This window comes from Eubalaena glacialis, chromosome 4 (assembly GCF_028564815.1).
Source record: "Eubalaena glacialis isolate mEubGla1 chromosome 4, mEubGla1.1.hap2.+ XY, whole genome shotgun sequence".
NCBI classification, from domain to species: domain Eukaryota; kingdom Metazoa; phylum Chordata; class Mammalia; order Artiodactyla; family Balaenidae; genus Eubalaena; species Eubalaena glacialis.
This window is the reverse complement of record NC_083719.1, coordinates 70,079,064-70,094,840: the sequence shown is the minus strand read 5'-3', so window position 1 is coordinate 70,094,840 and position 15,777 is coordinate 70,079,064.

The following is a 15,777-nucleotide window of genomic DNA, read 5'->3' as shown; positions in this document are numbered from 1 at the left end:
AGATACAGATAGATGATTCCTGCCTTAACAACATAATCGGTTTCTATCACAAGCAAAGCCCTTTTAAGTCAGTCCCTGATGTTATAAGGTTAGGATTTCATTCCTGAAAATACACTTAATGCCGTTAACATGCTAAAGTTATTCATGAAAGTAAATTAAAATAAAACACAAATACCTTTGACATACACATATTAAGAATATGTGGGGAGAACTGCATAATATAAAAGTCACATTGTAAATATTCCTTTGCAGGTATACGTCTATAATTGTTACTATTGTAATTTAATTACAATAAGAAAGAAGATAAAAACAGGATGGCACATTTTAAGATATTATTAAGTCTGGGCTTTCCCATGGGATAAAATACACTTAGAAAATTTTATGGATTATGATTCTTTATTTTGTTTTAGAAAGTGCTTCAATTTCTTGCCTCATTTCATCATTTATATGACCTATTTGGTAAAATTTTGTGATCTAGTCTTTATAATTGAGCTGTTTCTTTAAACTCTGAATAAACAGGCAACTAAAAAGCCTTTTGATGACAGTAAACATAAACATACAGGATTGACTAGAATAAAATATAAACTCCAGAGATAATTTCAGCTAACATATATAAATTTGGTGGTTAGAGGAAAATAAACAAGTGAAGAGAGAAGAACAAGTGGGCATAATTAGAGACCTCATTATCAACAGTGTTAGATATCATGTTATTGTGAGAATTAAGATAATCATAAACTGTATATTTCTAAACATTTCTGCTTTACATATCCCTATTTAAGACTTGAAACTTACTAAGACTTACTAATGTCATCCACCCCCCCGCATTTGTACAGCAAATGACATAGTCCTGTTGTTATCACAAGTGTACGACTATATGTTGCAGGCATTTTTTCTATACTCAGTCACAACCATAATTTATTCATCCCAAGGTGTACCCTGGCCAAAATGGACAAGGTTGTTCTCTTTATGAAAGAAATAATTCCTGAGGAAGGCTCTTTTTCTCTTTGATGCTATTATAGTGCTGGCTTGGTTATTAATCTGCTAAGGTGATCATGTCCTACCTCAAATACCTTCTTATCCACATGCAAATGAATCACATAAGGAACTACATTCATGTACTTGATTATTGGGTTTATTTCATTGTTATTTTTAAAAGAATATGGGCATCTGAATATGTAAATTGAGGCTATAAATGAAAGTCTGTCATTGCAATCTCCATTCTCCTACATTCCCTGATATTTCCTTTAAGCTGTTTTGCACCTGACTAGTTGCGTGGTTTTAGCCCCCATTAAAATAGGTCTGACACTTCAACAAAAAACAAATTGTGCCTGAAATTGGGACTATTAAAATTCTGCAGGGGCATCCAGAAGCCAGCAATGGCACTGCAGAGGGCCTGTAAAGAACAAAAAATAAAAACATATGAAACATGGTACTCCATTCCTTGTGGCACAGCTAACATTTTTAAGCTCCAGAAGTCTGCTTCATATAGTTTTATCAGGTTATAACTTATAAAACCAAGGTTAGTACAAACTAGCTTCATAATCATTTCAAGTGATTTCTTAGGAGCTGAAATAGTCTCAATGACAAATACAGTCATCTTCATTATAATCAGCATTCTTTTCTATATGTAGGATACTCACAAGGCAATTTAGCAAGTAGAAAAAAAATAAACATTTTTAACCTCTAGACATTTTGTCTTCTAAAAAGCAATCTGCGATAAAGAGATGTCTTTTCCTACATACATTATATATCAATAGAGGAAACAGTGGTTTTTGCTTCTAACAAAGACAGGGAAAAGGCAGAATTCGTGCAGAAATTCAGAGGAGGGGAAAAGAAGTTCAGCGTCCTTAAAAACTAACCTCCTTCCACAGTATCCATTACCACTGCCATGAGAAAAAAACATGTGCTAGATTTTCAAATGGCTCCCTAGAATCCGTGATCCAGTCACTATAGCACATGAGGGTTTCTATGGGAGTATACACACATTTTATTACAATCTACCCTCCTTCTTACATACAAAGACTATTTGAACTCTTAGAATAACTCAGTTCAATTAAACAAAACTCTTAACTCCAGCTTGAGTTTTTGACACAGATGAAGTGTGCAAATATGCCAGAGTTTCAAAGCCGAGATATGTGGATAAGGAAATTGATCTCCTTAGCCAAACAAACCAGTTGCTTTAGAGGAATAAGTCTAGATTCCAGAATAGCTCATCATCTACAGAGACAGCAGGCAGTACTAGACGGGCAGCCTGTGATTGCTCTGGTCTGTCCTTTCCAATGGGGAAAACTAGGTGGGAACTATGGTTGAGATATGAAAACTGGACATACTACACATTTGTAAAAAGTCTCCTCTGTACCATTGAGTTCAGTATTCCATGTAGAGTGGGTGAGAAAAGGTGGGAGGGGGAGTAGGAGAGGCACCTGAAAATAAACAATAAACAACCTAAAAATTGGCTTGCAAAAAAAAAGAGGAATCTGGGTGTCCTGTGAGGATAGGCACTCTACAGAGATTCAAAATGTGCTCTGTTTAGCAGCTAGAGAAATGGCCTGCATTCCAACTGAGTTGAATTCAAGGTAGGAAAGCTGTGACTGAAAGTTATCTTATACTTACCTGTGTTTTGCAAGTCTATTCGGTTCTGAATATTTCCTATACTGTTAATTATCTTCTATACTTAACATACTACTGAAAACTTCTATACGATTTGAGAGACTGTTCAGCACAGGAAATGTTCATCCTCAACAGGCTAGTCTTACAATGCATTTCTGAATAAGTAGATATTGTAAAATGTCTATTCCCATATCCCATAGCTCATCATTGGCATGTCAAACAGCCTTCTCTCTATAAGGGTCTTCACTAGAGAAGTACAATACCAATTAATTGATTATAGTTGCCCAAACCTGTACAGAAATAAATGCATTATTTTAAGTTATACAAAGGAAGCCAAACAGTCCAATTAAAAGTGATACAGCAAATGGATATGTCTTTTTTGAACTGAATTGTAATCAACCAGTTTTTCTAAACGACCTAATCAAAAGGAAATAATACTTAATCCTCATGCCCTGCCACACATTATTTTCAGTGTGGGTGTAGAACAGGCATATTATGTTGGGTTGAACAGATGTGGAGATCCGTAATACCATCTTCTAAAAATAGACTACTATAGCTTAGCTTCAAAATGCATACCCAAAAATACACTGGCTCTTTGGGTAGCTGTTATAATACTAGCTCACGTAGTTAACTCAAGACAAAAACTATCCCAATCTAATTACCATATTTAAAGTTTATATGTCGATGTATTTTCGAATGCTGATATCAGTGTGAAGTTTTCTGATATTCCAAAAGTCCATATTTTGGGGAAATACAATCTTAGGAATACAATATGACATCTATGAAACTTTGAGTTTAATTGTGCTTCAAAAGCTCAGCTCCACGTATATATTTTAAGTTAGATCCTTTCTAAGACATTCTTATGCTGGTCTGTCGCTTGCCTTTGTCTTTTCTAATGCTGATAAAGTTTTGCCCGATGATGCAAACACTGTTTAATAAACTACTTAATGAATCTGTAACTGATAACTTACTTGAAGAAGTAACATGTTATTTTGTACTTAAACACCTTACATACCAGTTCATATGTGTGTATCTGCTTTTAAAATGAACATGTAAATGAAAATGTTCACTCTCTCTTTTTTTGTTTTGGTGATATTTGGATATTTTAAATCTTGCCACCTCTCTTGACATTTTACAGAGACTATCATTTTCAGGTTAATCATAAGCATTACATAATAAGTAAAGAAAAAGGAGAGCTGCGGAAAAAAAAGAATTCGAACTGCAGAACAACAAACTTAAGGTCATAGCAGTTCTCTGGGAGCATTTAAAGCTATTCAAATGAGTTAATAGGATGAAAACGTTTCTATTCAACAAGTTCCTGTGAGGGCTTAGGTACTAAGGAATGGTCTAAGAGTTAGAGAGGATTGTAGATTCTAATGCTGATTCAAATCAACCTTAGGATCCTCAGCAAGTACAACATTTTGGCTCTACTGGACTTCACTTTCCTTATAAATTTCACCTGAAAAACAAGATTGTATTTATGAGAATTAAAAATATGTATTATCAGGAATGTAACAAATAAGAAACAGATTAGAAAGCATTCTCTAAAAAACAGGATAGGAATTGGTATCCCAAGTATGTTACATATTAATCTCAAATATAGATGTAATTTACATTTTCAACAGTGGCAGTATTATAAATTATCAATATACTACAGCTCCCAAGCCTTTCTATGTGAGTGTATACATATTTAGTATATTTCTTCCAATCTTTGGTCACTTGAGTAAGAAATTTAATGAATTTTCAGTTATATCAGATTGAATATTTTAAAGTAGCTATGGTGTTTGTGATATAAATAAAATACCTTATTCTTAAGAAAACAGCCTAAGTTTAAATGCAACAATTACATAGAAAAAATATTGTAAATTTGTCTCTTAAAGAAATCAGTATTTTCAAGTGTGGCCACAAATATAAATTAGAATTTTTATTTAGTACTAGGTTACTTATATTTTTAATATATTTAATATATTTTTAATGTGTGTCTTTAAGTTTTATTCATTTGAAATTCTGGGGTCAAGATTTCCTCATCTTTTATTTACCCTCAAATTATCCTAGATAATGAAAAAAGTAAAATCCTAAAATTCTTTTAATTCCATTTATTTCAACTTGCAGTTACATAAAATGGAATAAACAATAATTATGGGAACTAAATCCATTTGAATAGGGATCAAAATGGATATATAAAATTTAGCAGAGTAGAAATAATGTTATAGAAAAATACAGTACAATAAAATATAATAAAATGCAATGTAATATTGTAATTTTAAAAAAGCAAGAAGTAAGCTGCAAAATTCTCAGCTTGTAATTTTTTCTTCAGTTTTTTATTTTAATGTACTTTAAATTGTATAAACAATATGCAATCAAAGATAACAAAACTTTTAAAAATGTTGCATATTAGTGAGAGCTAAAATACTTAGCTATATTAAGAAAGGGCCCTAAAGAAAAAAGCTTTCAAAAGCTTTCATTCTTCTTTAGAGATCACCACTTATGTCTAAATAAAACTTATTTTTTACAGATAAAATTATGCCCCAGTAGTAGAGACAGGGTGGTGAAATGAGCCCTAATACTCTAAATTTGACTATTCTTAAATTACATTTTTCTTTTTCACCTGTGAAGTTAACTGCTGTGTTTTTCCCCTTATATCCCATGTTAAAAGCTCACTACTTCTTAATATCACCCAAGAAATGTATAATTTATTTAAATAGATTCATTTTTTTAAATGGAGGAAAAGATCAATGAAAGCCCCTCGGAGTTAACATAAATGGAAATGAATACAAATTTTTGAACTGCATCAATTATCTTTGCATTATCAACCAAAACAATATTGGCACCTAATAAATGTTAATAAAATGATAATTTTAACTGCCAATAAGTATCTCTATACAATACTATTTACATTGTCATCAGTTGAATGACTTGTAAAATAAACTTCAGAAATGCCAAAAAGGGTCTATGGCGTCTTGAGTCTAGAGGGTTCTTGGGAAAGGAGTTTCCAAGATAGGGAAAGATGTGACCCCAGAAAGTCTATCAAAAGCAAATTCTTAAACAGTCAAATTAACAATTTTTGTGCTCCTCAGTTCCCTTACTGGCCCATAATAATGGAACTTTGTGGTTTGTGAGAACACTTGCTATTCCCAAAATGTTCCCTAAATGTAACACTGAATCCATTTCATTCAGTTTATGGTCTACAGTGGATATAGCAGAGATCACTAATACACACTTCTTAAAGGAAACACATCTCCAGACATCCTCCGCTTCAGCCAACCCCTAAACAACCTCAACAGGAAAAGGGCATTTTCAGCCTGTCCCAGAAGAGCACTGGTGAGGCAAACTCTACCTACATGTCTAGATATTAAACCCATTGTACACTTATTGGTGGTACAGTATTGATTTGTCCCTGGGAAATATTAAAACAAAGCTTTAAATTTCTCTATCTCCTTCCATCTATTAGGCAGTTTAATATTCATATATTTTCTAGATTAAGAATATATATTCTTTTTGGATTTTTAAAAATACTGTATCTGGAAGGAATAGAATGATTTTTTTTTAAATCAAGCAAATAAATGTTAACCAGTGGTACCCACTGAGACATCTTCTGCAGAAGTGCTAACTCTAAAGAATTGAAATATTTACTGGCTTTATGATGAATAAATTTTACTAAATGCATGTGCCTACATCCTTTTCTAAAGGAGGTGGCATAGATAATCTTCGGTAGCTTTTTTTTTTTTAAAAAAGATCCTCAGGGCCAAGTTCTCATAAAAATGATACACCAGGTTTATTCAGCTTCAAAGGCAGAGAGAACCTCGGCCTCTTCTCAGGAGAGCAATACTTTTAGTGACTCCAGAGACAAGGTTGTTATTTGGAAATCAACAAGCACAGCCTGAACTGACAGTGGCCTCTTCGTGTTTTACCTTTTAATGTGAACTAATACTTTCTCCAATTTTTCATTTTTTCCTACCTACAAATAAACCAGTATAAATAGTGAGCTATAATATTCATCCCACTCACTTCTCTATTCAATATGGCAGCACTGATGTACCAGGTCCCTAGACTAATCCTTTATTTGGGGATAGAACTTTTTCAAGAATAAATAAAACCAGAAATTTCATCTTAATAAGGCAAGTATACCCCTCTGCTGCAATTTCAGCTACTAGCAAACAATCATTCTGTGCATCAATTCAGTTTTCTTGGAAAAGAAAATAATGCGTAGTTTCTATCTTGTTGTATATAGTGAAGATCACTAATACACCACTTCTTAAGGAAATGCATCTATAAATGAATGAACAAAGATACATATGCTGCATAATGTAATACTCTGTAGAAATATTTAGAAAAGGAAAACTTAGGAACACTCAGGAAAGAATTTCAAGCCGGGAAGCCAATAATCTAATAGGTTTTTGAAATAATGTTTAAACAATACAACTTTAGCACTACAGAGGCATGTTAGCACAGCAATCTAAATTACTTTTATTCTTTCAACCTCATATTTCTTCTCAGGAAGTCATAAGTCTAGACAGCTGAAAAGTAGCAATTTCAAGAGAAAAATGTAGAGAAACTAAGCTACTACCATGGCATGTAACTGAGGCAGAATAAAAAGGTAAAGAATCTTGATTTTTTTTCTTCCCTAGGGGATAACGTTGCCTACTCCTTTAAAACAAATTGTTATCTATTCAACTATAGTTTTATTTTTACCTAAGTTGCTAAGATGGAAAATGGTTGATGAATTTAGGGGGAAAAATGTGGAAAAAAACAATTTGAAAATAATGAAAACAATATCCACCCTAGAGTTAATTCTGAATTCCCTGTGAAGAAATCATAAAGTCCAAAAGCATAGTTTCTAATGACAGGGGCCACAGACCACTTGTATCAGAATCACCGGGAGTGATTGTCAGTAATGCGGCTCTCTGGACTCCATCTCAGATGTAATCATCTGAATTTCAGGAAATCTGCCTTTTAATACAGTTCCTAGATATTCTTTGTTCTTTCCTAGATGTTCTTTTACACTTAAGTATCAACATAATAAGCCTATGTAAGAGCTGTAAATTAGCACAGGTATTTAGTATTGCAAAGCTATAAGATACAATAATAATGGGAGTCCAGGGTGGTGGGAGAATTCAACCAAGAAGATGTCTACTTACAGAATAACATTAATAATGAGTTATTAAAAGTATGTTTGCCATGCTTTCTGAGTGTCAGAAACTAAGACAGGAACTTCAGATCCAATGATTAATAGTGCCTGGTTCCTATAGTGCCTGTCCCACAGCCTGGGACAATAAATATTGATTGTTTGTTCTGTATTTTGCATATCATCAAGTTTTTTCAAATTTTCTATTATAGTATAATTATATTGAATCCGTTTTTAACCTTGAAGACCTTTCTCTAAGAAGAGACTAATCATTCTGCTCCAGATTAGATTGGCTGTCATCTGACCTGCCGAACAACTTTGTCCTTCCCTACTTTTTTGAGTTGGAGCTGCTTTTTCCTGAAGCCTGTGATGTCCTCTTTTTTGGTTTGCTCTCTTGTTTTCCTGGTTTACATCCTCGAATAACTTACTAATAAGTTGTACATGGGAGGTAAATTTTCTGAGTCCTGCGTGTTGGAAATTATTCTTTCTTCACTATTGATGGGTAATATGATTGGGATGCAATTCTAGGTTTGAAATTACTTTTTTTTTTAAATTTCAAAGGTGAATTGTAGTCTTCTAGCATTCAATATTACTGATGAAGTATCTAATGTCACTTGGATTCTTTTTTCTTTATGGTTGACTCTGTTCTATCACAGAACCAGAGCAGTACACGGTGAGAAAACTCTTGGAAAACTTGATTTGTTTTCCATGAAGTCTGGAGTTACAAAATCAGTGACTTACTCTCAACTGGAAAACAGCTGAGTGATGACAGAAAACTGTAGTGATTGCAACTTGATCACTCAGATTTGGGTGGGGCAGAAATAATGTTGCTGTTGATGTTGTCATTGCTTTTTCCCATGAGCTGAGTAAATACCACAGACAGCAACTTGGCTAGAGATGACTTGAAAGGTTACGTTCAGCGTTGTCAGAGGCAACGTCTGGTGGAAGGTCACAGCATCAAAAAAGAGATGGAGTCTTCTGCCAGGGAAAGAGACGAGGAGAAGTCCTAACAGGTCAGAGAGTGAACATTTTACATCAGGGGATTGTGAGGGAGAGACTCCCAGCTCCAGAAGGGTGGAGGTGGAGAATAGGTACTTCTAAAGACATGTAAGTACCTCATGAGAGAGAGAGAGACATTTAGATAGCTGCCAGAAAGTGAACCTAGCAGCTCAGAGTCATAAACAGCATTAGCTCAATAAACAAACACTTTATTTTCCTTTATCACTCATCACTCTTTCCCATTTTAATCTTGGAAGAGCCGAAGTCAGAATAGTGAATGAAGGGAGAGAAGTGGAGAGCTGATTGGAATCAGTAAAATACAGAACATGTTTCCTTACCCTGTTGCAAGTTTCCAAGCCTGGATCAGGCCTCAACTAGTAGTGGGAATGGGAAAGGAGTGGGAATACAATCCTTGAAATGAATATGAAATAGAAATTTGGGTTGGGGTTAGACTAATGAGACTCTTCTGTTATCTGAAAATAACAGATCTATCAGATATATCTGGAACATCTCCAGGGCGGAAAGGGAGATTCACCATTGCCCACTTGAAAGCAGAGGCTAAAAATATTTAGAACTATTTTTCTTTCTTGGATCTACACCAATTCTCGCCCATTCAATAAACCAGTTATAATGTCTTTTTTATTTCTTTACTATTATTTTAATGAAGTTCTGGTAGGAAAAAGTCACTAAACATGTGAGCTCAGTTCATTTTAATCACGGGTTCTAGAAATTATATTTTTAAAATTTTTGAATGTGATTCTGTTTTTCTTACTCCTTACTATTCTTTCTGTTTTAATGTATTTTGTAAATCTGGAAAAGTTGGAACTAATAAACTTTGAATTTATGACAGAGCACATAACACCCAATAGCTAGTTTAGCTGTTTTTTCCTACAAATACATTTTAAAATCAAAACTAACACATTATTTTGGTTTCAGGGAGATACAATTTATATAAATGTGTAGTCGATGTCATAAATGGCTAGGTTTCAGATTAAGTAATAAAAGGCCAGGAAAACCAGTGAATAGTATGAATATGAAACAAGGTGTATAAAAATAAGATCAAGGTTGACTTGAAATGGAGCTAGGGTTGGGGCAGAGGGTCCTTATCAAATATTATAGGTCAAGAAGAAAAGCCTCCATATTTTAGCTGCTGCCTCTCTACACAGAACTGCTATATTTGCCACCATAACTCCTATTGGCCAGCTGAGCAGACAGAGGCTTTTGTTGTAAAAGGCAAAAAGAAAGGAAGAAAAGGAGCAGTTGGGGAAAGCAAAGATAGAGGAGGAAAAGGGGCAAAAACAGACTAAAAGGAAGAAAGAGAGGAAATGAGGAAAGGAAAGATGAAAGAGGATAAAACTGAAAGTCAAGAACAAGCTGTCTATAAAGGAAATTGACTCCATTAAAGGCAAGCTTTTAATCTAAATGTCAGGCAAGAAAGACTCCAAAGGAGCATTCTTTCTTGAGGAAGGAGTCAAATTTTTAGCTGTGTTGCCGAATGCAAGAGCCACAAATTACATATGCTACTTAAATTTAAGGTTAAATTAATTAAAATAAAATAAAATTTAAAATTCAGTTCCCCAGTTGCACTAGCCCACATTTCAAATGCTCGAAAGTCACATGTGCCTAAAGGCTACTATATTGGACAGTGCAGAACCATTTCCACCGTTACAGAACATTCTGTTGGACTGTGTTGTTATGGAGCTTTAGCGTCAGCTGAAGTTCAGCAACTTTGGGGAAGAGTAGGTCAAAAATGCTTCTTGGGAGATGGAGAAATTATTCTTGGAGAGCAGTAGCTGTTGGCTTATCTTTGGGAAAAACACCTGAGTCTTTTTGTATACTGCATTGAACTTCTATCATATTTGGCCATATCAGCCTTAAAAAGAACAGAGTAAAAGATAAGAGGTACAATCCCTAGTGGGGTATCCAGCAACCAGTTCCTATGTGGATAGTCTATAAGTTCCTGTTGGAGAAGACTCAATGGCCCAAAGAACTAAGGGTCAAGCCTTTGGCCACAGCAACTGAAGTTTCTTGGATAGTTTTTCACAAGGTTGAATTTTAACATGTCATTTATTCTGAGTACTGGAGATGGTAGAGGCAGTAAAACTTCAGGGTGACAGGCAAAGACTGAATCCCTTAATTATTGTCATGGTGAAATGAGTAGACAAATCTATCTCTTTCACTAGACAAATGTGGAGATATTACCCAAGCCTAAAATTTCTTTACTACTATTCAAGCAGTTGCTTTATAACTAGGAAGGGCTTCTAGACAGCAGACAATAGTAGGAAAATATTCATAGCTGCATAGGTGGAATAACTGGATAAAATCTGTTGTGCTATTGAGTTAGAATCCCCAAAGTTTATATACAAATAGAAGAAATGTTTATGGTAATTGGGGAATTTTTTAAGTTATAGAAGAAAGTTTCTAGTGAGTTTGTCAAGGGCTCTGGCATGCCAGTTTTCAGCAGATCATACATAGGAGCAATGTAAATTGATAAGGTTCCTACCTTATCCCATGAGATTAAGAAATCCTCCACATTGGTAATTGACTGGGGAAAGTCACAAATAGCTTTTAATTTTTTAGCGAAAGAGGCTTTCCATTATATGTGATGTCATGACCTAGATAATGGACTTGAGACTAATAAAATTGATATTTATTTAGTTGATATTTAGAGACTTTATGTACCTTATATAATAACATTGTCGGCAAAGAGAGAGAATAAATTCTGCAAGACTTTCAATCTTTCAAACTTAACAGAAGGCTATCCACATTTTATGTAAATGTGAATATGTATAAAATATCTGTTTTCAGGAGTGTATAAGAGTCCTGAGGGAACTGGATGTCTCTAAGGTTTGGATTATGTAATTATAAGAAGTAAGAAGGTGCTTCTGTAAACCTTTGGAAAATAATTGTCTGTGTGTTATTGATTTTCCCAAGTGATGAAAATAGATACAGTGAATCTGAATGCAAGGCCATTCTAAAGAATGCTGAGCACAGATCTACCACTGGCTAAGAGAAAGAGTCTGAGGGGTATGTGAGAGACTACCAATGAAACATTTTTAAAACAGCTTTATTGAGATATAATTGATATAGCAAAAAACTGTGAAACATTTTTACTATTCAGAGAGAGAAATGATTAAAAAAAAGTGGTCAAGTTTATAACAGAGTATAGTCCTAGTATCAACAAGAAATGAAACATTGTGGTTTTGGAAATCATTATGGTTTTGGAAATCTTTATGGTTTAGGAAATCTTTACGGTTTATGGAAATCTTTCTCTTTTTTGTTAATGGCAATTGTTGGCAGATGAGAGCAGCTACTTTGAGAGGTATTAGTCTGTCAGACAGCTTTTTTTTTTCTTTAAATACTACCTTTCACTCCAACACAGAGCGATTGTTCTTCCAGTGTCCTTTGTCATTGTAATATTGGCAGGTGTCTTTATCAAGACTAGACATAGTGGTGTCCTTGTCCTTGGGTTGTCTAATTGTTTACTCTAAAAGGCTATTAATTTAGTCCATAAATTTTCTTTTTTCTAAAGCAAAATATTTTCAAAATACTCCATAAACTCTTGTAATTCAGAAAGAGAGACAGTCTGCTAGCCTGTTTTCTGACTAAATCTGCTACCTCAGATTTAAGACCATCAAAAAAAGAAAGTATATGAGGCAGTTGTGAGATCTTATCCTATATTTATATCAATCTGTAGGCAAATTTTGACCTATACATCTTATATCAGTTTGATCATCAATGCTTTCTGCTTTTTCAAACCAAGTTTTATTATTTCTGGGTCTCATAAGGAGATGAACTAGTTGATAGATATCAGAGATTCCCACAGTCCTAAATTCTTCAGTGGACTTTTGTCTTTCCTTAGAAGGGTTTGCAAGTCCTTAATTAGATTATGCAAATCTGATCTTGACCAAGAGTTAAAGCTGTAAAAGCGAGGAGATTGGCCATCATCTTCCCCTATGTTGGTGGAGAATCCCCACCTAAATACTAGGAGCTGAAAAAATGACTCACTCACCTGTCCTGTCACAGACTCCAGGGAGGGAGATGCCAGGGGATCCCCAGCACTCTATCCTCATGGAAGTGGCACAGGCTGAGCATCAGAAGACTCAAGCCTGATCCAAATCCAAATCACAGCACCAAAGGCAGTGGAAGAAAAGTAACCAGAGCAACTGTTAGCATAAGCCAGTAGTTCTCAACTCGGGAGGGTTGCGGAGGGGGAGCAATGGCACAAGGGACACATGCCAATGTCTGAAGACATTTTTGGTGTCTCACCTTGGGAATTAGGTGTGCTACTGGCTTCTTGCAGGTAGAAGCCAGGGATGTCATGCAACATCTTGTAATGTATAGGACAGACTCCCACATCTAAGAATTATCCAGCCCAAAATGTTAATAGTGCAGAAACTGAGAAATCCTGACATAAACCTTTGTGCTAAAAATGCCAGACATCAGAAGGTTCTGAAGGAGAGGTCTGTTTTGGAGAAAGAGGCCGAAATTTTTAGAGCTTTAGCAGAAACTGTCAAAGTTCAAGTTCACTTGAGAACTCATTGGTCAAAAATGGTTCTCTGAATAGGGAAGAATTATTCTTACAGGTTTACAGGTGTTGGTTCTGTAATTCATATTTTTACAAAAGGGTGAGGAAGAGTTAGGAGCTAAGGTCATGAGCAAGAGAGGACTGAGAGGAAGAGCTGTGGGGGTCAAGGACAAGTGAGGGCCAGAGTAGAAGGCTTTGTTACAAGAACAATATGAAACATGCACAGGAGATCCATGGGAGTACAAACGTGCCATCAAAATGCAGGATTCTGCCTAATGGGGGAATTTTGTCCCTTTAGAAGAAATAAGAATGTGAAGCCTAGTAACTAAGTTAGTTTACTATTCAAAGAAATATGTAATACAGGATACAACCTGCAGTACTAGTCTGGTCAAGGCAATAATATTTAGATAGAAAATATTAAACCTGCTCTGTTTCTCCTTTAGAGCCATACCAAAGATTTTTAATTGAGTAATTTTAATCTCACAGCTTCTTACCAGGCTGATTCTTATCCAATCTAAAGTGGACAGGACAGTATTCTTACCTCTGGTGGAATATCTCCTAAAACAAACATATGGTTAAAAGTAGTTCAGGGAAAATGATGTGGAATATAGACAGTCTGGAGCGTTTGACCGGGTTGAATGAAATCTGCAAAGATTGCAGGCTTTTATTCAGCTATACAGAAGCAAGTTTCTTTGAAAAATGTTTTTAAGTACAAACGTCAATTCCTCATTAAATCTACATGTTTTTAAATGGTCCTCCGCTAACTGTTTTTCTAAGCGTTAAACAAAAATATTTGAAGGAAATTTAACAGGTTTCAATAGGTGAAAAAGACTTCCTTTCACAACCAGGCAGAGAAAGTGACATCTTCATGAGTGGAGGTGTGCCATGGAAATACTTTTAACAAAGCATCTCCCGCAAAGCAACCTGGTCAAAGACTGAGGAACAGAGATATGCATATGAGGGAGCACAATGCCTGGTAATAAACAGGCCTGTTTCTTTTTAATGTGTAATCTTTTAGCTTTCTGCCTGGATGATGTTATATAAGGCCATCATAATCAACAAATTTCACTGCCGCTGAGGAGGAGAGGAAGTCTAAACACATCAGCAATTTCTTAAGAAAGTGCAAATGCCAAACAAATCAGGAATTCATTAACTAGATGGTGCTGACATTTCCCAGTGGCTTTTGGAGAACTGAACCATTCATTCTTCAGTCTTTGCCCAGGAACAGGAGGCTCTCTGAGAGTACCTATGAAGTGTGATTTTGTTCAGACTTTAAAAGAAGAAAGAAAAACAAACATGATCTGAAGTGCATTCCTACCTTCAGGTTTTAGTATTTTATTGCACATGACCTGAGGTGACTCATGAGGTGACAGACCTTCCATATCTTATTCCCAGTTCATGCTTATGGCTCATCTCTGACCAGAGACTGAAGTTTCAGCATCATCTATCGCCTGTTATATCAGAGAGCAAATAAAGTAAAACTTTTTTCACATTTTTCTGTAGATTATATTGGTTGTCCTTTCTGAAATATTAATTTCATAACTTCATCTTTATAATATTTGATTCACTGGAGGCAACCTCTATTCCCAGTCTATAAAGAGCAAGGCTAAATATAGGTGGTAGTTTCTTTCTCTTTACCACACAACTAGAAGCCCACTGGTCGGAGTAAGAGGTGTCCTAAAAGGAAGACAATAAGGACATAAAATATAGGCACATGGCTTCAGCCAGTATGGAACAGGCAGAAACAGTCTGTGTGAATAATTATGTTGAGTAATTAAATAAAACAAAATCTCACAATCACGTTAAGTAACAAATAATTCCCAGCTCAAGCTCCTTCCCCTAATCCTTCTTCATATTTATCTTTCATAAAGACAGACACTGATTGATTCTTGAATCGTTTTTAAACTTTCCACAAAAAGTGAAAATATTAATCTTAGTTTCATTAAGAGAAGAAACAGATACATCCAACATTCTATGACAATATCAATATTATGTTAATATTTCAAAGAGCGTCTTGCTGTGAAACATATTGGTATGACTTTGGACATTTCGGCATTTTGGCATGACACTGGCCCAAAAGTGTTACTTAGAATTATATTTGTTTTCAAAATATTAAATAGATTTTAGTTTTTTTCTGAGTTAAAAACATTTTTAATTTTGGCATTAATTAAATAGCTATAGGCATTCTTGCTTTGAGTATTATTTTGCAATATCATTTTAGAAAGTTTTTCAAAGTTAATTAAAATTATATTTGAGTGTTATTTTAGAATGTTTTTCAAAGTGTGGTTTATTTTATTTTGTCATGTAGTAAGAAATGGGAGTAAAGAAGAATATACTATTGTTTTATAAATGTAGCAATTTACACCAAAATGTTTTTCAACTTAAAGAGTTCATACATTTGTCAAATCACCAGTGGTCTACTTGCCTAATCAATTGAACTCTTTCAAGTTTCATATTTTTCAGTCTTTCCTAGTGCATTCTAAAGTATTTACATTATTTTCTGTTAGAAATAGAA